At 33.1% G+C, this 24280-nt stretch overlaps 1 long non-coding RNA gene across 3 annotated transcripts; it reads left to right on the top strand.

The window, feature by feature from the left end:
• Window positions 1–1071: 1071 nt before the first annotated feature.
• On the top strand, window positions 1072–17405 carry LOC139519512 (uncharacterized). Of its 3 annotated transcripts, none has more exons than XR_011663609.1 (4): window positions 1072–1249; window positions 14646–14791; window positions 15613–15736; window positions 17223–17405. It is a non-coding gene; the product is annotated as an uncharacterized lncRNA (long non-coding RNA). The 3 variants fall into 3 exon arrangements; XR_011663608.1 differs by lacking the exon at window positions 1072–1249 and adding an exon at window positions 12540–12599; XR_011663610.1 differs by lacking the exon at window positions 1072–1249 and adding an exon at window positions 13075–13093.
• Window positions 17406–24280: the final 6875 nt, after the last annotated feature.

The raw sequence follows: 24280 nt of genomic DNA, 5'->3' as shown, positions 1-24280 counted from the left end.
ATTCTTGCCTTCGATTTTGCTAATGTGCTTGTCTGTATGCCTTTTTATTTACCTTTGTTGTCATATTTTCTTGTGTTCATAGTGATTAAGATTACAACACAATGTTGACTGCTGTGTCCCTATTTTTGACATTTTTTAGCTCTTACGTCTGTTTTACACATTTTTGTCAATATAATGGAATGTTATGCGACTGTCATACAAGAGAGAGGGTAATATAGATAGCTATGAAATCAGGTTTAATCCCCCATTTTTTACATAAGAAAATATCTTTACCAAGTCCAGAATCCATTCGTTTGAAGTGTTTGAGCTTTTGATTTTGCCATTGGCATAGGGAATTTCTGTTTGAATTTTCCTTGGAGTTCGGTATTTTTTGTTATTTTACTTTTTTCAAACAGGAAAACCAACGGTCTAATCTTATTAAAAACGAGAAACACCTATAAACTACACCAACAAACGACAACCATTGAACAACAGGCTCCTAACTTATTCATTCCTGATTTATTGGTTTATTTAGTATTGAAATGCCTTTCTTTCTTTCGTTTTTAAATATATTTTAACTATATTTTCAAGACTTTATGTACACCCGGAGTTACATGATTTCAAACATCATGTTCATGTTTAACGTTAGTTACTTTTGATGATTTAAAATTATTTAGTAATGTTTTTATTTTTAATTGTTTGCATTTTTCTAGCTAGACATATTGTGTATTAATTTACATATTCATACTAAACAACGCGCGTGTATCATTACAAAAAAATATGGTATATATTACGTTAAGGAAACTCTAGTATAAAAATTCGTTTCGAGAAAAAAGATAGAAGGGTCTGGATGGCATATGCATAATACAGATAAACAGAAAAAAGTGCAGAATGAATGTCTGAAAAAAGTATATAGATTTTTTTTTCTTCCAAGAACAGTTGAGGACAGTTTTATAACATGTTTTTCTGACACTTCTAAAGTGAGGTTAGAACTGGTCCCGACTGTCACGTGTGCAGCATCAAAGATACTATTTAAAAAACTCAAAATTTTGTATTTTTTTTTACCACACGCGCTGAATTGCTGATTCCACGTTTCTAGAAGCAAGACTGTAAGATGTTTGTCAGCAGTAAGGTACATTTCACGTTTCCAAAGAATGTCAACGCGTGTTTTAATAGTATTTAGTACTTGAGACAAATCTTCAGATGACATATACAAGTTGAGAATGATGCATTAGGAGTATAAAAAGTTTGCAACAAAAAAACAGCAATGGTGAGTATTTTTTTTTATAGAAGAAAAACACATTAGATATAAATATGATATAATCATATTTTCTGTTATATTTTTATTTTTAGTGTTAAATCGGTATCATACATTAACAAAAACAGATACATCTTTTTGTGACGTGACTGAAATCTAAATGTCCTTCGCTTGTCCTCTAAAATAATATCATTTAGAATACCATAATATATATTGTAATTTTACTACTTTTGATTATGTATCGAGATATACATTTATTCTTTTAAATAAAACAATCGCCTTTGATCATTTAATTGGTCTTGGAAGAATAATAAGCGGGGCACCAGTAGTATACCGATGTTCGAAATTCATAAATCAATTGAGAAAAACAAAGCCTGGTTACAAACTAAAACTGAGGGATACACATCAAATGTAAGAGGAGAACTACGACACAACAGAAACACAACATTAAAATGTAACACACACAGAAACGAACTATAATATAACAATGGCCATTTTCCTGACTTGGTACAGGACATTTTAATAAAAAAAACATGGTGGGTTTCAATTGTCCGTTTGTTTCAAATAGTTGGGTTGCTGTTAATATATTTTTATAATAAAGAAAGAGGTTTACGAAAGTAGCGACTTATTTTGTTGTTCTCCTGACGGGTCACCTTTTTTCAGTAGATAGATTACTTCTCGGACTGTTTTTAGTTTCGAATTCATCTCTTTTCTAATTCTAACCTCAAAGAAGGAGTAATTTTAAATGCTAAAAACTCAATTGCTTATCTTCTTGTATTTTATTTAGAAAGTTAACGGCTTACTCTTTTGTCTATCATGGTGATATCTGGATATATATACGATTGTATGTAAAAAAAATATTTACTAGAAAGTTTAAGTTTAATTTCAATTCTGTACATGTTGACTTATACGTATTTACTGTCATTTCTTCATTGAAATACATTTAGATTTTGAGTTCGTTCCGACACTGATACTTAACCCAAGATGATAACTGTAAACACATATGTACTTAACATTTGATTCTATATATTTGTTGGTTTGAATGTCCCGTTATATTTTCTCTTGGGGAAAAAATATGATTGCTAATGAGACAACTCTCCACCAAATGACACAGAAATTATCAACTATAGGTCTACGTAAAGCCTTCAATGATGAGTAAAACTCATACCGCATTGTCAGCTCTAAAAGGCAGCGAAATGATAAATGTAATATTATGCAAACAAATATGTCTTCTTATAGTGCACTTGAAATGTTAAAAACTAATTGTTCTTGTCTTCCCTAATTTGAAGATTTTAAAATAATTTCAAGAAAATTACATTTATGTCGTTTCCAGATAAACTTTGCAGTATTTTTATCAAACATTGGACCAAGATAACGGTTTATGTTAAAGTTTGTCTAATGAAATGTTAGATTATCTTTAAATATATCAGGATACAATAAACATAGTGCAGTTGTGTGTAAAGCAACTTATAACAATCGCTATTAATTCAGACTCAATAGTATTACTGGGGTATAAACATATGACCATCCTCTACCGTCAGCGGTAGTAAAACCCTTTGCTATGTCCGTTTGGTTATGCGGGATGTATAAAGACGAAGCCACGGCCAGTGGAAATGAGAATCTTAAATCCGCTGCGTGTGCATGCATGTCTGTGTGGTGGTAGTGTTGTTAGAGGGTTTGGTCATAGAATAAATGAGGGATCTGTAAGTGCATGGCCTGTCACAAGGCAGAATTTCTATCTCTATCCATCATGTTTCGACAGCAGTCTAAATCTCCCAACCGTCACCGCGTCTTTATTTTTGTCAGTTTTAACATGTTTTATCTTATTAAAACAACAACATAGACCAGACACAGGTACAACGTGAAGTTATGAAGAATACTGCTTATAACCATATTTGTGCATTCTTATGTTAAAATCATATATGTTTTTTTAAGTTAGTATGTCATTGCCTCTTTATATATATCATTGCTATGTGTAATAATGGTAGGGGTCATATAACTAATCCTTGTGAAACGCTAATAAAATATACCAGAGTATAGATGATCATTTTTTACAACAACCCTGTGTTGTGTATCTGGTAGATAACATGTTTACTTTTATTCCAAAAAAAAAAAACCAAAAAAACTCCAAGCAGCTAATTTCATTTGCATTTTTATACATTAAGCACACACTTTTTATTCTATTTGTTGGTGCACAGTTGAAAATAATCCGGACTAATATTCACTTACGAGTCTGTCACTAAAAAGTCAAATCACAAAAATACCTAACTCCGAGGGAAACTCAAAATTAAAAGTCCCTAACCAAACTACAAACAAAAGCCCAAACACATCAAACGAATGGATAAGAACTGTCATATTCCTGACTTGGTAAAGGCATTTTCTTATGCAGAAAATATTAGATTAAACTGGTTTTATAGCTAGCTTAACCTCTCACTTGTTTGACAGTTGCTTAAGATTCCATTGTATTGGCAATGATGTGTAAACTAAACAAACGGACATAATAGGTATAGCATGTCCAAATAGGGGTACACTCAATAATACATTGACGGGATGTATGAGTACCGAGCCACGTCAAATAATTATAACAAAAAATAGACTAAACAGTATAAGTTATATTCAAAAAGACAAATGAAAAAATGCTATTACACTTTATTAAGATGATAATCAACGTCAGTACCATCTACACTTTAAGACCAACGTGTGTTACTTGTGAAGTTGAAACAAACTATTTATCAACAAGGTCTTGGTACCTTCCAATAAACTTTGTTTTTAGAATAAGGACGAGACGTTCGAATTCTTTGAAATACCCCTTGTAAATCAACTTTCAGCGCAGACTTTTAAATATTACTAGAACACAACCGTGATATCACGGGTCCGTGACTGAATTAAAGTATACAACTATGCGCAAAGCTTATTTTAGTATTAAAATTGTCATCTGATAGAGTCATGTCGATTATAAGATACACAGTTTTTCTCTGCTTTCAAGTCTTTCTGTTTGAACCCGTTGAACTGGAACTTATCAGTTATTGGTAATATTAATTATTTTGAAAACAAAAGGTCCTGGAATGGAGTATTTTTTAATCAACAGCATTGTCCTATATAAGTTATAAATAAAGTTGAATTCTTTGCTTTGCTGTTTTACGTCATGCCCGCTAAGAAATTGAAAACTGTACCTATTCGCCTTATTTTTAGTCCAGATTTTTAGTATTCGTATTGTTATCTTAGAAAGTCTTACGGATAAAAATACTACAATAGGTAACAATTTGACAATTTAGTAGTGTCAACCCTGTGGTTATGACCCGTGTATATAGCATATTAGTCCTGAATACAACGTTTGGTGGTGCGCCTGTCAGATGCGGAACGTACAGATAAGGTAATAGGTAACAGGTGAATATACTATTGGTATCGGTAGCGGACTCGACCCGGAACTTCTTAATTATTGGCAATATTAATTACGTGGAAAACAAAAGGGCCTGGAGTGGTGTAATTTTTAATCTACACCTTTGTACTATATTAGTTATATATAAAGTTGAATTCTGTGATTCGTCGTTTTTACGTGATGACGGCTGACAAATTGGACCTCGTAATTTTAGTATTATAGATAAACCTCCCACATTTGAAAAATAAAGTATGCAGCTGAATAGTTCAAGAGATTTATTAAAACAAGTTTTAAAATAAATTGTTATATTTAAAGGAAAACTATGAAAGCATTGTATGGCTAATAACATCTAGACCGGAAGATTTGTCAGTCTTAAGAGTTTGAATTACACCAACAATTCATTCTGAGAAAGTATAATATATTTCATTTTCCTTTTTAGTGGAAAACCGGAAAGATTATATTTGGAAACAAGACAACACGTTTGTTCAAAAGATCACATTTTATTTTATGGACTTCCCACAGTTTTAATTTACCCTGGAATTCGATATGTTTGTTATACTTCTTTCTATTATCCTAATTTCTCAACTGCGTTAAAACAACTTTTTCCTTTTTTATTGTGTTTGTCAGATTGTTTAAGAGTTTTATTTTTTTCTTATTTTCTCTCTAATGCGGATTTCCCTCCTAATGTCCCGACTATACCATGAAGCCCGTTTATCACTCACAGTTGTAAGGTTTAAAAACACAAATAACTGTATTATCTCAGGAATACCCTTAACGGTAGCATCTAGTTGCATGCATCAGAAGGGCATTTCGACAAATAATCTTCAGTGATGCCAAAGACAAACATATTTGAATGACCAAAACCGAATACAAACGTCGAAGAGCAGACAAAACCATTTTAAAGCATTTTTTTAAGGGTCAAAAGAAACGTTCGTTTACATGTCTCGTACTTAATATCAGCCCAATTGACTAACCTTGCAAATTCAAATAAGAAATAATGCTGAAAGTGTTGCATGTGAAGTCTTAACATAATTAGAATAACCTTTGTAACACTGTCAAGAGTGTAATTTGACACCAAAGAACTTTTCAACAAAAATTATATTGATTTAAAATGATTAGTTGCATTAAAGGTGACCAATCTAAGATTATTGATTGACATTGAGTCTACAAATGTAATCCACTTGCCTTTTCTTTTAAATTTTTTTTATACAAGGGTTAAAATAAACTAAACATACCCCTTACATTTGCTGAGAATGGTCATACAAAAATCAACACTTATTTAATTGCAAATATTAGAGAACACGTACATTTGTACGAGAAACAAGAATTCGTCTATTAAATAAATCATTAGAAGAAGACCAGATGCTCTTAGAAGTGTTGACAAATAAAGTTTAGCAAATTAAATATGAAATTTCTATTTCTGACAGGAATGCATTTTATAATTTAATTCATATAAGTTGTAGACAAGTGTCAAACAATTATGTAATTGGTAAAGCAGTGTTTCTTTTCAATACTTTTTTCTGCATTGAAACTACTCATCAAAATTATATGTAAACTATAATTGAGTAAAGATAAAACACAGATTTCAAAAACATCACTCAGAAAACTTAAAAAAAAAAACCAGAAACATATCATCTTGATCATAAGGATTTAACCCTTTAACGTTCCTACCGGTCAATTTGACCGTTAAGCAAAATTTGTGGCGGAGTAGTTTGCATGAAGTTTTGCATCGTTGACAATTTTTGACGTACATATGTGGTTGGGGGCTCAAATTGAAGATCAGTATACCACCAACTTGATTTTTGGTGTCTGAAACCAACAAAATACAATGCATTATGTCAATTTGCCCTATATTGACAAGATTTTTTTGGAGGAAAACTGTTTTATTTCTATTTTTAAATAGAATATGTTCACAAAATGTCACAAGACAAATTGTTGCTGTTCTTTGTTTTAAAATGACAATTTTGATAACTGTGCCGTGATCATTTACAAGAATACTATCAAAACTGTAAGTAAAACTCATACACATACAAAAAATCTGATTCATAGAGTATCAACACTGAAACAAACTCAAATTACAAGGAATTTTCATGTTTTCTTTTGTCAGTTTTTATAGTAAAAGAGATGAGAACATCTAAAATGTGTTAAAAATTGTTAGCCAAGTCGGAATAGCAATAACAAATCTTTGTTTCCTTAGTGTCTGGTTATGAGGGTGTTGGATATCGTATCGCTAAGGTATAGAAACAGTGACATATAGACGAAAAAACGAACATTTCTGAATAACTTTCTTACAAATTTGCTTAAAAAAATAATAATTTTCAAAAAATAGCTTCTTAAGAAAACGAAGTTTGATTATGTTCTCCCAAAATTAATTTCTAGTCTAACAGAGAAGGTGACTTATATGCTTAAATTTCATAATAAAATCGTCGGTACCAATTTTGTTGCACCAGATGCGCATTTCGACAATACATGTCTCTTCAGTGATGCTCGTGGCCAAAATATTTGAAATCCAAAGCATATATAAAAGATGAAGAGCTTTAATCCAAAAGGTCCAAAATGTATTACCAAATTCGTGAAAGGAAACAGAGCTTTGCATGAGGGAGATACATTCCTTTATTTATAATAATTTCTAATATTTTGTAACAGCAAATTTTAATAACACAAAAAAATCCGTATTTTCATGCCAGTACCAAAGTACTGGCTACTGGGCTGGTGATACCCTCGGGGACTAATAGTCCACCAGCAGAGGCATCGACCCAGTGGTAGTAATAAAATCGTCGGTACCAATTTTGTTGCACCAGATGCGCATTTCGACAATACATGTCTCTTCAGTGATGCTCGTGGCCAAAATATTTGAAATCCAAAGCATATATAAAAGATGAAGAGCTTTAATCCAAAAGGTCCAAAAAGTATTACCAAATTCGTGAAAGGAAACAGAGCTTTGCATGAGGGAGATACATTCCTTTATTTATAATAATTTCTAATATTTTGTAACAGCAAATTTTAATAACACAAAAAATCCGTATTTTCATGCCAGTACCGAAGTACTGGCTACTGGGCTGGTGATACCCTCGGGGACTAATAGTCCACCAGCAGAGGCATCGACCCAGTGGTAGTAATAAAATCGTCGGTACCAATTTTGTTGCACCAGATGCGCATTTCGACAATACATGTCTCTTCAGTGATGCTCGTGGCCAAAATATTTGAAATCCAAAGCATATATAAAAGATGAAGAGCTTTAATCCAAAAGGTCCAAAAAGTATTACCAAATTCGTGAAAGGAAACAGAGCTTTGCATGAGGGAGATACATTCCTTTATTTATAATAATTTCTAATATTTTGTAACAGCAAATTTTAATAACACAAAAAATCCGTATTTTCATGCCAGTACCGAAGTACTGGCTACTGGGCTGGTGATACCCTCGGGGACTAATAGTCCACCAGCAGAGGCATCGACCCAGTGGTAGTAATAAAATCGTCGGTACCAATTTTGTTGCACCAGATGCGCATTTCGACAATACATGTCTCTTCAGTGATGCTCGTGGCCAAAATATTTGAAATCCAAAGCATATATAAAAGATGAAGAGCTTTAATCCAAAAGGTCCAAAAAGTATTACCAAATTCGTGAAAGGAAACAGAGCTTTGCATGAGGGAGATACATTCCTTTATTTATAATAATTTCTAATATTTTGTAACAGCAAATTTTAATAACACAAAAAATCCGTATTTTCATGCCAGTACCGAAGTACTGGCTACTGGGCTGGTGATACCCTCGGGGACTAATAGTCCACCAGCAGAGGCATCGACCAGTTTCTCAATGGTTTCTGTGGCTCAGTGGAAAGATGCACAGTCTTACACCCGGATGATCGCGTGTTCAAACCTCACTGCCGGAGGATGAAAAAATAAATTCCTATATTAAATGTAACTTAACTTAACTTACTTAACTTAACTTAACTTAACTTACTTAACTTAACTTAACTTAACTTAACTTTAATTTCAATTAAGACAACTGAAATACATGATTTACATCAAAAAGAAAAAATCCGCCCCCCCCTTTTTCTCCCCTCTCTCTGTTTTTGTTACATTCTTAGCCTAGGCACTCAAAAATACCAGATTTTCATTCAAAATTTACTCAAAATTCTTTCCTAAAGGCTTATTCTGTAAGCAGTTATGAATAGTACATCTTTAACATAAACTTGGGCCATTTATTTGACTATGACAAAAATTCTCAAAAAATCCACTATTTTTCGGTGTTTCGAGTCTTGATATTTCTACCAATCAGACAAGTTTTGCATCTTTCTGTATAAAGTTTTCACCGATAACGTTTCCGAAAGTCTTCATGCATTAATTTAACACTAAAACTACGTTCTATTTTTGTCACTAAATGTCTGTAAAACCGCTTTTCCGCTTGAATTGTACATTTTTGTCACTTTAATTCAGCATGTCACGTGACTTTTGAGGGATATCACGTGACCAACGTAAGAAATTATTTTCCTTAAATCAAGTTTTCCTGCAACCTTGGTCAATTATCTATCAGATGAGTCTAACTTGTCCTTTGAGTGAGCTTTTTATCGAAATGTGCAATTGATTGAAAACAGATATCCTTTATTCGGGAAGAAAAGGTAAAAAATCCTTGAATGTTAAAGGGTTAATGTGATAGATATTCCATTTCAAACTGTTTCATGGAATGTATACATTCCAAGGACTATTCGAACTTCCTTAATTAACAAATGTTTTGTCTATTTTTTCCTAGTTAAATAAATTTTAAGTAGAATGCGCTGTGTGTATCCTTATCGAACTACGACCAGTAGTGGTAAGTTTCGCAATTGAAACTCTTATTTTTTTTAAACAATGTCAGGCTTTTGAATCTTCTGTTAAAGTTTTCAAGTCGAATTTATATCTTTGTGTCGATAAACAATATTAGAAAAAGAGTATTGGTGAAAAAAAGTTAAAAGGGGTCATTTTCTAATTTCAGCTTAAAGTTAACATTAGCATTGAAAACTAGAGGCTCTAAAGAGCCTGTGTCGCTCACCTTGGTCTATGTGAATATTAAACAAAGGAAGCAGATGGATTCATGACAAAATTGTGTTTAGGTGATGGTGATGTGTTTGTACATCTTACTTTACTAAACAGTCTTGCTGCTTACAATATCTCTATCTATAATGAACTTGGCCCAGTAGTTTCAGTGGAAAATGTTAAAAATTTACAAATTTTATGAAAATTGTTAAAAATTGACTATAAAGGACAATTAACTCCTTATGGGGTCAATTGACCATTTCGGTCATGTTGACTTATTTGTAAGTCTTACTTTGCTGAATATTATTGCTGTTTACAGTTTATCTCTAACTATAATAATATTAAATATAACAACCAAAAACAGCAGAATTTCCTAAAAATTACCGTTTTAGGGGCAGCAACCCAACAACGGGTTGTCCGATTGATCTGAAAATTTCAGGGCAGACAGATCTTGACCTGATAAACAATTTTACCCAGTGTCAGATTTGCTCTAAATGCTTTGGTTTTTGAGTTATAAGCCAAAAACTGCATGTTACCCCTATGTTCTATTTTTAGCCATGGCGGCCATCTTTGTTGGTTGGCCGGGTCACCGGACACATTTTTTAAACTAGATACCCCAATGATGATTGTGGCCAAGTTTGGTTTAATTTCGCCAAGTAGTTTCAGAGGAGAAGAATTTTGTAAAAGTTAACGACGACGGACGACGGACGCAAAGTGATGGGAAAAGCTCACTTGGCCATTCGGGCCAGGTGAGCTAAAAATGGATGTTTATTGCTATTCATTTACACAAAGATTATTTGAGCTCAAGCAGTATGACCCAAATGAATACAAGGACCGACTAAACTCTAAACAGCAAATATAAAGGAGCATCATATTTTTGTTAAACTACACCAATGAGACTTCAATTTTCATTTCAGTTAGAGAACTTAACACTACAACTTTTCTGATGGTTTCATTTAAAGTTTGCACCGCTAGCATGAATCGACAAAATAAGACAGATAGAGATGTACATGCCTTGTTAATAAATGATCCACTATTAACCCTAAACCAACAAAAACATAAAAGTTCAGAAACTGTCATAATATCTGTTCCTATTGGGACAAATATTCTCCACCCTTTATTCCTGCAATATTTGTTCAAATGAAAATAGTATTACAAAATGTTCCTTCCACTTGGAACTTATATTACATGAAAAGTTGGATACAGTGAGGATTTTTCATTTTAGATATGTAAAATAATCTCTTGAAAAACTTGCCTTTAACATACACAAGTGTTTTGATTATTTTCGATGGTCAAGAAACGAGAATGAGTCAGAAATATGACAGCTGTTATCTCTTCGTTTGATGTGTTTGACACTTGATTGGGGACCTTCCATTTTGAATTTTCATCGTAGTGCATTATCTTTATTTCAACACCCCATTTTTCCCCTCATGATTTTTCATAATTTGCCTATATTTTTCATTTTTCCATTCTTCTCTCTTTTCTTTTCATTTTTTGCCCATTTTCGTCTCTTCTATACATCACCTCCAATCATTGAAATAATTTGACTTAAATAGTTTATCCGATGAAGCCTTTTAATGAACGCGAATGGTCCTTTTTTTATTAATGCGCAATGCATACTTTGTTTGTTAGTGTACATATTTGTAATATACAATATGTTTGGTAGGAAAAGAGGAATAACTCATATTATTAAACTTACATAACGTATTTCTCCTTTAGAGCGTTTGTTTCTATCAATGACATGTGGATGCATAACTTATTTTTTAGGAATAGTGGCGTGTGTATAGATTGTCATTACATACTTAAGAAAGATTTATACATGACATCTACAAGATGAGAGTGATGCATAGCAAATAAAAAAAAATCTTAAGTGTTTATATGTTCACAGTAACAATTTAAGTAAAAACAACTGAAGTGGAAAAAAATCATCAGACAATTTTTTTTTTAGAATTTTAAGTGCGTCAAATATCAACGTTTTTTTTCCTATTTTTTGTTATGATAAAATTCCAATTTGAAGATGAAAGTACGAATTGCGCTAGTTTAATTTCTTCACCTTTTTCCTGCACATTAATTCTTCATTTGTCATATAATGAAACGTCATGTGGATCTTCAAAAATGTAATTACTACATTTGATAAAAATCACATTGGCGTGGGTACTAGTAGGTCCAACTATAAAAAATGGACTATTTTGCCTAACACCTAGTTGTATATATATTTCCCAAGCTAATTCGCAAGAAATTGGTGAAGAGAAATATGTTATATGGACAGTTGAAGACTGACATTTTAGAAAACCTCCAAGTATAGATCGCTTGACTGCTGCTTGTTTAACATGTAGTTTTAACTATTTAATATAAAAACTCACAAGTATTTTTTGTTAGGAAATTGGTAAGAGAGACATTAAATACATACATTTAAAAGGGGAATTTCACTGACTATTTGATTGTCGATTGCTTATATTGTCTGTTTTGTTCACACATCGGTGTAAATATAATGGAATTTGATGCGACTGTCATACAAGTGAGAGGTTTATCGCTATAAAACCAGGTTCAATCCACCTGTTTCTACATTTGAAAACGCCTGTACCAAGTCAGAAATATGACAGTTGTTGTCCTTTCGTTTGATGTGTTTTACCATTTGATTTTGCAATCTGATTAGGGACTTTCTGTTTTTAATTTCCTCAGAGTTCAGTATTTTTGTGATTTTTTTTATACAGGTATTTCATATTCACGACTAGAACAAATATACAATAAATTGTCCGATTATTAAGAAAGGGTTAACTTGTAAAATGTTAAAAATATATAAATACATAAATGGTAATACTAGTATTAGATATAACAAACAATGAATTAAACCTTTAAACTTTAACCTTGGTTGTTATAAACAAACTACTGCTTTGCTATTTATACACTTTAAATACCATTTATACCATAACACACACACTGATCTCAACTTATTGAATATCCGGACGTAAGTTAAATACTTAAATTTATTTTTGAATAAACTCACTTGTTCATATGCATTTTGTTTCCTTTTTTTTCTTCTTCTTTTTTTGGATTTTCAGAATTGACAAACAAACACCTGTTTATAAATAGCAAATCGACGTCACTACCATTTAATTATAATATAAATTTAGGATACCAATGTTACTGGAAATACTCGAATCAAACATATTTACAAAGCTTGCAATGTCAAATTCTAATATTATTATGACATATTCTAATTCCGATTATATTTCAATATTTGTCCAACTGAAGTTTTAACCCATTTTCTAGCATTATAATAGGTTGCATTGCTTCTTCAGAAATCATAGTTGTTGCTTCCAAATGAAGCCGTTGCAATTTATGTAAACCTGTTAAATATTATATTTAAATTTTAAAAATAACGTTTAGTCTTAATATTACTAGGATATGTAAAAGGACCATGAAGTTTTACAGTAAGAAGCACAATGATGCTATTAAGTGGTATATTATTTCTGACCCACATAGGATTTCAACCAAAATGACATAACAAGACTACGGTACAAATAAACAAATCTTTGAACACAATTTAATATTTTTTCCACCAAATATTATAAATGTAAAACTACAATTGATATATAAGATAAAACTAACAATGAATTAAACTTTTAATGTTGATCTTTAGTTGTTATAAACACACTATCACTATGCTCTTTGTTTTTTAACCTACGTTTTAAATACCATTATACTATGACACACAAACTGATCTCCACTTATAGAATATTCAAACATATTATTTTTTATTTGAACGCATTTATTCATGTTATTACATGAAACTGTGCATATCGTCAGAGAAACATTTATGCACTACACCAAATTTAACCTATACATTTGTAAATTCAATTATCAATACTAATAGTATAACTATGAACGAATTAAGAAATAATTCATGGAAGCCATATATTTATTTGAAATCTACACATGGCCTGGGCTTGGGCCGTGATATTCAAATTTTATCCTGAGCGTTAGCGAGGGATAAAATTAACAAATATCATGGATAAAGGCAACAGTAGTATACCGCTGTTCAAAACTCATAAATCCATGGACAAAAAACAAAATCGGGGTAACAAACTAAAACCCAGGCCATGTGTAAATTTACAACAAATCTATGGCTTCCATGAATTATTTCGATTCTAATAGGACAAAGAAGTTCATTCAAATACTGAAGCGAGGTTGAGTATGCCGTGTGTGTAGCTGTTCTTTTTTACTCCTTGTTAGATACAACTCAAATATGATCATAAATCTTTATCTTGCATTGTTTAGTTCGTTAATTACCAAATATGTTTAATTCTCAAACCCAATATTTGCGATTTTAATTAACATGTTTTCTCGTAAGATACTATTAAATCTAAAATTGAAATTTCGTAACAAAGGAGTTGCCTGCCATGTTGACTAGCTGAAATCGGTTAAGATGCAAAAAACGCAATAGAATAGAAAAGAAAATAAAACCTACCTCAGAATTCCATTTTAATACAATATTATACGAACTTCGATGGTTACAAAATAGTTTTATATTTTCGTGACATAAAATCGTAACATGAATATCAAGCTTATTTTCATCCCTTAATGAACCTCTGATTTTGGAGAAAGTGTTCCATGATGAAATTGACATTGCACAAAATATAGCTCTGTTACTATATTTAAGAAATAAACACAACTAGTTGCAGCATATTAATTCTTTTTATTATGCATCCGAATAAGAATAAACGTTCTTTTGTACTTTGTTTTATTACAATTTTTAATACAATAAAATCGACAAAGCGTTTGCAAATAGGTTCAAATACATGTGGATTTACGTGGGAGGTATATTGTAACATCTATCATTATGTATATCTCTGAGTCTGCGCTAAGTATAGATATATCGAGAATTTTCACACGGTGTTGTTAACAAAGCAAAAGAACCACGTCATATTAGAAGAGGTTTTTCAAGAGACCAAGTCAAGTTTAAAAATCAGACGTCTTTCTATATATTATTTAGATAATACTTGATATTTAGGTAACTTGACCTTCTAGTACACAACAAGGCACCAACACCATCTGCAACAATGTCGACGAAATCAGACAAAGTAATAATACGGTATGGACCATACGGATCCTGAGGGGTATTTACACACAAAGAAATGCGGTTGAAATCGTTAATAAGTAAGTAGGAAAAACATATGAACATAAATTATATATACTATATCCAAAGATAAACATTGGTTTTTTTTATTATCAATTTATTGAAATAGAAAGTAAAATCACAAAAATACTGAACTACGAAGAAAATTCAAAACTTAAAGTCCCTAACTAAATGGCAAAAGCTCAAACACACCAAACGAATGGATAACAACTGTCATATACCTGACTTGGTACAGGCATATTCTTATGTAGAAAATTGTGGACTAAACATGATTTTAAAGCTAGCTAAACCTCTCACATTTATGACAGTCGTATGACAGAAAGTATCATCATGATGTTCAACCAAGGATTGTATTATATAGAAAAGAATTATTGACGACAATATAACTAACTTTAAATTGCTATGGTCGTAGAGAGGTAGGCAACCGTAGGTCTCCGTACATTTACCTACAATGAAACAAACAACCCATACCATATTCTATGCTACAGAAAGTTACGACATGATAGAATGTGAAACAATTCAAACTGTCTGGTGTATTTATTAACAAATTAACGGATAGTAGAAAACAAAAAAACTCTAATTTATATCACCATCAATAACATCATCAAATGCGATGCTCAGAAAGGATCAACAATTAAAAAAAAATTAGAGAGGAATGTCTCATACGGACAAATCTTTCGATTGTAGTCCCCACGGTAAAAGAAATATAACATAAAAATCTCTTAAGCTTGCTCTTGTAGTGGATTCAAGCTGTAATGCTGTTATAATGTGCTTGCTTACAATTTACGTTAATTATACTACTCATGAAAATTAGAAAACCAAATTTAAATATTGATTTCAGAGTATCTGGAAAACATGGGATTAGAAACTCAACTGGTTCAGATCCAACTCAAAGAGGTTCTTATAGTTATAGTTAACGGCAAAACAGTATGGAAAGGGAACATAAAATCTCTTCCTGTAGGCAAGTGTTTTTTTTTTATAAAATCACCAAAAAAACCCTACCTATTCTATGATACAACAGAAACGAAAATTTTATATTTATCAGATCGACACCATGTACACAAATTTCAAAAAAAGACGAAAGACACGAATCCGGTCATAGAAGTCCAGCTTTAGTGAAAACTATATGAAGCAACCATTAAACAAGTAAATAAGGTTTTCCCCGATTAAATATAAAATTCAAAGGAATAGACGTCATTATCAGTCTAAGGAAAGCATAAATAAATGCAATAGTAGTATACCGCTGTTCATACGTCATAAATCGACAGAGAGAAAACAATTCCAGGTTACAAACTAAAATCGAGCACAATTATGAGAGGAAAACAACGGAACAAGAGAAACACCGAAGTACAACAACAACAAAAAAACCCAAAAAACAACTGCCAACATACATAGATACAGACTATTTGATAACAAGTGTCATACCGTATAGCGGGTTATTTTTGCGGGTGTAAAATTTCACGATTTTTATTGAATAAGGTATATGAAATATTCTGGCGGTTATTATTTTGGCGGATTCAAAACCTTTGCATGTACACTTTTAATTTGGCGGAATTTATTTTTGCGATTTTGTTCTATCCTCGAAAATAAACGAAAATTTTATACACCGCGAAAATAACCCGCTAAACGTTTGTTTTGACTTGGTACAGGACATTTAAGTAGAAAGGGTCTGTTTCAAACTGGTTTTATGACAATAAAAACCTCTCGCTTATATGGGAATGTTATACAAATATCGTTTAAATAACAACATTACGTGACAGCATAAATATGTGTTCATAACTGGTGTTAGCAAAACACATGTATAGCCATGTTTTAATTTAAAATGAATGCTAGTACCGATAAAGACAATATCACAAGACATTGGTTAGCTTCAACTGGGTCGATGCCACTGCTGGTGGACGTTTCGTCCCCGAGGGTATCACCAGCCCAGTAGTCAACACCAACACATGAATATCAATAATGTGGTCATTTTTTTTTTATAAATTTCCTGTTAACAAAAGTTATTTTTTTCGAAAAACTAAGGATTTTCTTATTCCAGGCATAGATTTCCTTATCCGTATTTGGCACAACTTTTTGGAATTTTGGATTCTCAATGCTCTTCAACTTTGTAATTGTTTGGCTTTATAAATATTTTGATATGAGCGTCATTGAAGAGTCTTATGTAGACGAAACGCGCGTCTGGCGTACTAAATTATAATCCTGGTACCTTTGATAACTATTATAACCTTCGCCAGATATCCCAAATTTTCAGTGGTATGAACTCATCATAGATACCAGGATTAAATTTTGTATTTACGTTAGACACGCGTTTCGTCTACAAAAAACTCATCAGTTATGCTCGAATCCCAAAAAGTTAAAAGGCAAAATAAAGTACGAAGTTGAAGTACATTGAGGACCAAAATATGTTTTACAAAGAACTTGCTTTATATTCTTTATTTTCATTTCAGGCAGTTATCCTGAAACTTTTACTACATGTTCAAGCATTCTTCGAAGTGTTTCTTCTGCAATAAAATAGCATGCTATTTTGTTAACTTTAATGACTATGACTATATGAAAATGCTATGTGAAAGTTTGAATATTGAAAACATAGTGTTTGATGTTGGTCTAGACAGAAAATAATAATCGTAAAACATAGTTTGCTTTGTTATTATTATGCCAACGCATACAAAAAAAAACTCGGTTAAAAGTCTTCCAAACATTTAATCTTTTATAAAAAAGGAGCCCTCATTTTGGCGAAAGTTTGAATTGAAGAATCCAAGAGAATAAGCATTTAACCGTCGTTAAGCATTAGTTGTACAAACATACAGTGTGCCATGCACGATCAACCATAGTACTGAAATACTGTATTGTTATACTACCTGTGTTATTCTCACTTTGTAATTTTCTTGGTACTAAGGCAATATGGAACATAACACAACATACAAGACCACTTGCTTATAATACTAGTGTATCATTTAAATCGCATCTTATTACTATCCCATCATAAGAATATTCGTACACCAAGAAAGTGGATGGGGTAGGCCAAATTCAGTCAAGATATTGCAAGTTTTGAAATCCAAAGCTCCGCAACATGTGCAGTCATACTCATTCATCTTGCTGATTGCAAATGCCTATGATACAGAAACAAATCTAGGTCCTAGGATCTCAAGGCGGCCGTGTGGAACATGTCAAAATGCTGTTATATGGAACATAAAGCACTTTGTTGGAACATCGGTTTGGTGTCACATTGATTGTCAAGGAATGTCACCTAAACTCTATTGCTGTATGACCCATAAGGGTGACTGGGGAATAGAAATATGGTCACTTGGTCTTCTCCCGATCGGCAGTAAAACACTTGCCGAAGTGGGGCGTCCGTTTGGCTGTGCGGGATGTATCAAGTTCGCAGTCACGTCCGGTCAGAAGGGGGACGTTAAATCCGATGCCTCGTGTAAAGAGAGTGCCACGCTCTTTGAACGTTAAGAACCCTTGCAACAACTCTTTGAGGGGTCCGTAGGTGGCCTGTTGCAAGGCAAAATATATGTCCCTATCCAATATACCCTCATTTTCTAGTGGCAGTCCAAATTTCCCCGACCATCATCCCAGATGGCCTCTATTGTATCAACCTACCTATTGTATTTATTGTGAACTTGTTCTCGTCCTGAATATGCATGAAATATTTGCCACTGGACGTTAAGCAACCAACAATCTATCAATCAATCTATGGCTGTATGAATGCCAGTAACATAAGCTAGGTATGCCCAACTTCACAACTAGTCTGTTTAACCACTCGATCATTTCAACATCAAATTTTATAGCAAATTGAATGTTAACTCGGTATTCGGGAGCCCAGGTACTCAAAAAGCCACATCATCACCAATACCTAAACAATGTAAAAAGAAAAAGAAACAACGCACTACCGGTAAAAACAGAAAACCTATTAGAGTTCTTCACAATATTTTCCAGTACATTCGAAATAAAAAAAACAGAACTTTTATAATTGATAGACACTGCAATACTAGATATAATACTATACTTGGTACTGAAACCTGACTTGACAACAACTCATCCTCGTTCAAATACTTCCCGACAGATCTTCACAACAACTATAGAACTGATAGACAATCAAGGAAGAACAACCAAAGCTATGGGGGATATTATTTGCATTAACCAAAGAATATATCAGTACAGTAATACAAGAACTAAAAACTGACTGTGAAATAATAAGGGGGGAAAATAAGCTATCGGTTGCAACAACCCTTCTGGTTGGAAGTTACTATAGACCACTATCAGATGACATAAATCTCCATAAAACAATTAGACTTATCATTAAGTAGAATAAATCAAACATCAAACAGTTACATATTTGTATGTGGTGACTTCAATCTAGACCACATTGAATGGTCTGTCCCAGAATTAATACCAGGAAAACAAAATCAAGAACAGCAAAACTCACTTTAAGAACTACTATAGGTTCATAATTTACATCAAATAATGAACATATCAACACGATAAGAAAGAATCTTAGACTTATCACTCGTCAATAATCCATCTTACATAAAGAAGGTCATTACACTACCACCAGTATGCCTTAGTGACCACGAAAATGTCTTTGAAGAATATGACATCTGATTACGCAGGTTGAGAGAAAAACATGGAAAAATACTAAATTACAACAAAGCCAAATGGAGACACATCAAGTCAGACCTAGAAACAACATACAATGATCAACAAAGCCCAGAGGACAATTGAAACGTTAATGATATGTTGTACACATTTAAAACGAATCTTACACAATCAGAAAAACAGAAACAGAAAACACATTCCACACACACTACCTCAGGAAAATGATAAATAGAAAAGAATTTAAGATAATTTGTATTATAAAATGAAACAAAACATCAAGTTTGCGGACAAGTACACATATCTGAAAAACAAGTACAAAAAGAACAAAGGGCACCATTCTGGATTTATATTGAACAAATAATATTGGACCTACCCATACATGAACCCTACCAACAGAACAAATGACAGTTAATAGCAGACACAAAGCAAAAGGAAGACATCCTCAACACACAGATCATTGATATGGTCATAATCATAAATTAACTGTTTAACAAAACTTTTGAATTTTTGAAATACTAAGGCTTTTCTACCTCAGGAATAGATTACCTCACTTGTATTTGTCAAAAATGTTAGGAATTTTGGTCCTCAATGCTCTTCAACTTCGTTCTTTATTTGGCCTTTTTAACTTTCTTTTTGAATCTAGCGTCACTGATGAGTCTTTTGTTGACGAAACGCGCGTCTGGCGTAAATATAAATTTAATACTGGTATCAATGATGAGTTTATTTCTAATCAGTGTTTACAACCCAATCAAATATCAGCATTCAAGACAAAGGTGGAAGCTCACACCCCGCAATAACACTACTAGAAATATCATAACCGGATTTTAAGAAACTCCTACAAAACATAAATCCGCATAAGGTAAGTGACCCCGATAACATCAGTGGCAGAATATAAAAAGAATTCAAAGATTAAACAGCTCCGAATCTTAAACATATCTTTAAAACATCACTTGAATGTGACATAACACCAATAACTAGAAGCACGCCAATGTCACACCAGTATTAAAAAAAGGGTGAAAATGTAAAAAATGTAGTTTTGACCCCGTACATTCCCAATACCGTGTGAAATCTGTATTATTGAAAACTGACCAAGTCTTTTGAATAAGCATTAGCCATCTTCCGTAATTCAAAGGATTTTTTAAACCGTTGCTTAAGAAAGGTACATTTACGTTTTTGTTCTATATCATTTACTTATCTAAACAAGAGATATTTTGGTTGGTCATTCATGTCAGCCTATTTCCCAATCATAAAAGTTGCTTCCAAGTTATTTATGTACAAAACGTATCTGCATTTGACATCGCTAACATGAAATATACCATGCTATCGTTTGTCATTCCTCTATTTGTTTTCATTGCACGTATGGCGTATTCGTATTTCGCTTAGTATATCATGTTTGATTTTTCTTTTGTTGTTTTGTTCATAAATTGTTGGTTTTCAATAATCTTAAATCATGTGCAAAAGTTGTTATTTTTCAATATTGACGTATTAAATATGTGATATAACAAAAAAATAATTGACATACATGTATGCAAGCAACATTCTGTGTCAAATTATCAACTTTACGACACAAAAGATAGTCATCAGGTTAAGATTATCATCAGAAGTTCCTAAAGCAAAAGCATGACAATATCACCTATTTAAACCCTCTTGATATGACGACGTTTCTACCCGTGCCAAAAAATGTTCAGTACAAACAAATAAGCATTATAAACAAATACCTTTTTGTTCACCTACACGACCGGTTTATTGGCAAAGTTTGCTAATACCCCAGTCCCACTAGGCCACGATCACACTACGATTTGTGAAAAAAGGCAAATTTTGATGATCGTAGAGCGATCGTGTAGATCGCAGTAAGGTCGTATCACGGTCGTGGTGAGGTCTTCAAGATCGTGAAGAGCGTGGCCAACTTTGAACATGTTCAAAACAATCGTGGTGCGGTCGTGGCGAAATCAGGTCGTAGTAGAAGCATAGTGAGAGCGCACTAAGATCGTAGTAAGATCGCTAAGGTCTCTGTATAATCGTAGCGAGAGCGTAGCGAAAGCGTGATTCTATTCGGAGAAACTGCGCTACGATCGCACAGCGACGTTATCACGACCTCACTACGACCATCACGTTCTCACTGCGACCCAACTACGCTTCCACTACGACTATACTACGCTGTTCACGACCATAGTACGATTCTAGCACGCTCTTGCCCTCCTCATCACGCTCGTCTTACGACCTGACTACGTTCACACTACGACCATCATTCTCATTGTCGTTTTCACATAAAATATATAAAAAAGCTCCCTAGATTTTGTTAGTTTGAATGTAATTATCCATTTGCTCTAACGGCTCAGCCATGCTTCTATTTTTATATAGATTAGACCGTTGGTTTTCCCGTTTAAATTGTTTAACAATAGTAATATTTTGGGTCCTTTATAGCGTGCTGATTGATGTGAGCCAAGGCTCCGTGTTGAAGGCCGTACCTTGGCCTATAATGGTTTACTTTTATAAATTGTTACTTGGATGGAGAGTTGTCTCATTGGCACTCATACCACATATTCCTATATATATTGATACATCTATGTCATCTCTGCTATCGTTCACTAAAATATCGTCATTGAGCTTTATGGACCAGCAATAGGTTGTAATTTAGGTTGGATTGGTCGGTCCGACATCTCTGCTTGATCAGGATTCGTTACTTTGCTCCCTCTGCCTCTACATCAACTCCTACCACCATGCCCACGTGTTCTGGTAGATTTTGGTGGCATGACTGTATTGTTTCCGAGAAATCTACGATTTAATCGGAAATAGAAGGAATTGAACTGTAATGATATGGAACACGATGTTGACGTTATTGCTGAGAACGTAGTAAGATCGCGCTATGAACGTAGTATAATCGTGGTAAGAACGTGTTATAATCGCAGTAAGATCGTGTTGCAATCGGATAACTCGTGGTATGGTCGTAGTGAGAACGTGAAGAGCGTAGAAAGATCTTGATAAGCGTAGTGAGGTCGCAGAATAAGCGCAGTGAGAACGTGGTATAATCGTAGCGGGATCTTTGTAGAAGCGTAGAGAGGACGTAGTAACATCGTGAAAGCAACGAAAATTTACATTTTCATGCCGCTCATACCGCGACCTCACCACGATCTAAAATTATTTTAGATCGCGGTGAGCGTGGTGCGATCGTGGTCTAGTGGGACTGGGGCTTAAAGCATTTAATGAATGAGGCAATATTGATGATGTTTGTGAAGAAAATGGGAAAAATGTAATGTAATTAATGGGGAAAGAATGAATTGCATATTTACCTCACTACAATTGAAATTGGAACAAATCAAAGTCTTTATTCTTCTTGGCAATTACTATCTTCAAGAACAATACAATCAATATTCAATTCACTCTGTCTTTCATCACTGATCAATTCTTTAAGAAAGCATTTCAGAACGATAAATCTGAAATTTATCACTTTATAAGACTTGTCATCATGTCAGAAAAGCTGTTCATAAGCAGGAAATACCTGACTGAGAAGCCTCGTATAACACGGGACTTTCAATCTACTTAAAGAACCATTAGCCTTCTTTTTCTCTCCTTCTTATGTAACAACAATGTCCTGAATTTAACGAAGCAAGTTGTATTCAATAAGTATTTCATAGCATAAGTGATCAAATTTGGAAGCAACACTGAATAGGATTGATTTTATAGATTTTGATATCATATTGTAGAATGGAAAAACAACCTTAAAAATCATTCTATCATTCATCTTTAAAAACAACGAGTGGAGTCTAAATCTTATATCTGTGTGAAATGAATATTTTTCCACCAACATTAACTTAAATCGATTAAAAGTATTATAGACAAATAACGGAAACACTTAATCACACGGACTCAATGATAAATTATTATGTACTCAACACCAAATTGGACATTTTTTTATATAATAAATGAAGAGAACACATTAAAACAATTCCATAGGTAGTCAGGTTCGACTGCAATGAAGGGTGGATATTCAACTGCCATGCACAGGAATACGATGGATTGCTGGACAGGTGTATTGATAAACTGTTGTTTACTGACCGTCCAGTATCAAATAAGTTGTAGGTACAGGAATTATGCCTTATTTTTAGAGCAGGCCTACGAATAACTTCTTAAAAAGATATTGCAAAGATTCTTCAACATGCATATAGCGGGACACGTTCAAAATACCGAAGCATCCGATTGAAAGCCCAATTTTCCTACCGGACGTGACTATACGTATTTTCATCCCGCCCTTAATAGATTGCTGTTTTAATTTGTGTGCGCCAATGCTCCTTATTGAAGACCGTTCTTTGACGTATATTGGTTTACTTTTATAAATTGTGACTTGAATGGAGAGTTGTCTCATTGACCTCATACCTCATCTTTTTATATCTAACAACAGGGTAGCAAATGTTAACAATCGAATGGTAGAACGCCAATCAATGATTATCATAAATCTTCACCCTAATCAATTAATAAGATGTATTTGAAAAAAGTAAAATCACAAAAATACTGGAACTCTGAGGAAGATTCAAAACGGAAAGTCCCTTAACAAATTGGCAAAATTAAAAGCTCAAACAAGTCAAACGAATGGATAACTGTCATATTCCTGACTTGGTACAGACGTTCAGGCATGTTAAAAAATGGTGGGTTGAAAGGAATATTTCTGAACAAACGAAAAAACAAATATGAAAAAATGTTTTCCTCTCTTAACGTAAAATTAAAATTTGTCAATGGCAATGGCGTTATAACTTTTATAACAAAACTTAAAGGTTGTTGATTTTCAGCCTTATCAACCCTAAGATTATTTTTTTTGGTGCTAAAACAATATTTATTAAAAGCTTACATTATCTACGACAAACGCACGGCCGACACTCGGCTAACCGAGAGATAGGTCGGTTAATCTATAT

This window comes from Mytilus edulis, chromosome 4 (genome assembly GCF_963676685.1).
Source record: "Mytilus edulis chromosome 4, xbMytEdul2.2, whole genome shotgun sequence".
Classification (NCBI taxonomy): Eukaryota; Metazoa; Mollusca; class Bivalvia; order Mytilida; family Mytilidae; genus Mytilus; species Mytilus edulis.
The sequence above is the reverse complement of the archived record's forward strand: the minus strand, read 5'-3'. Positions and strand labels throughout refer to the sequence as shown.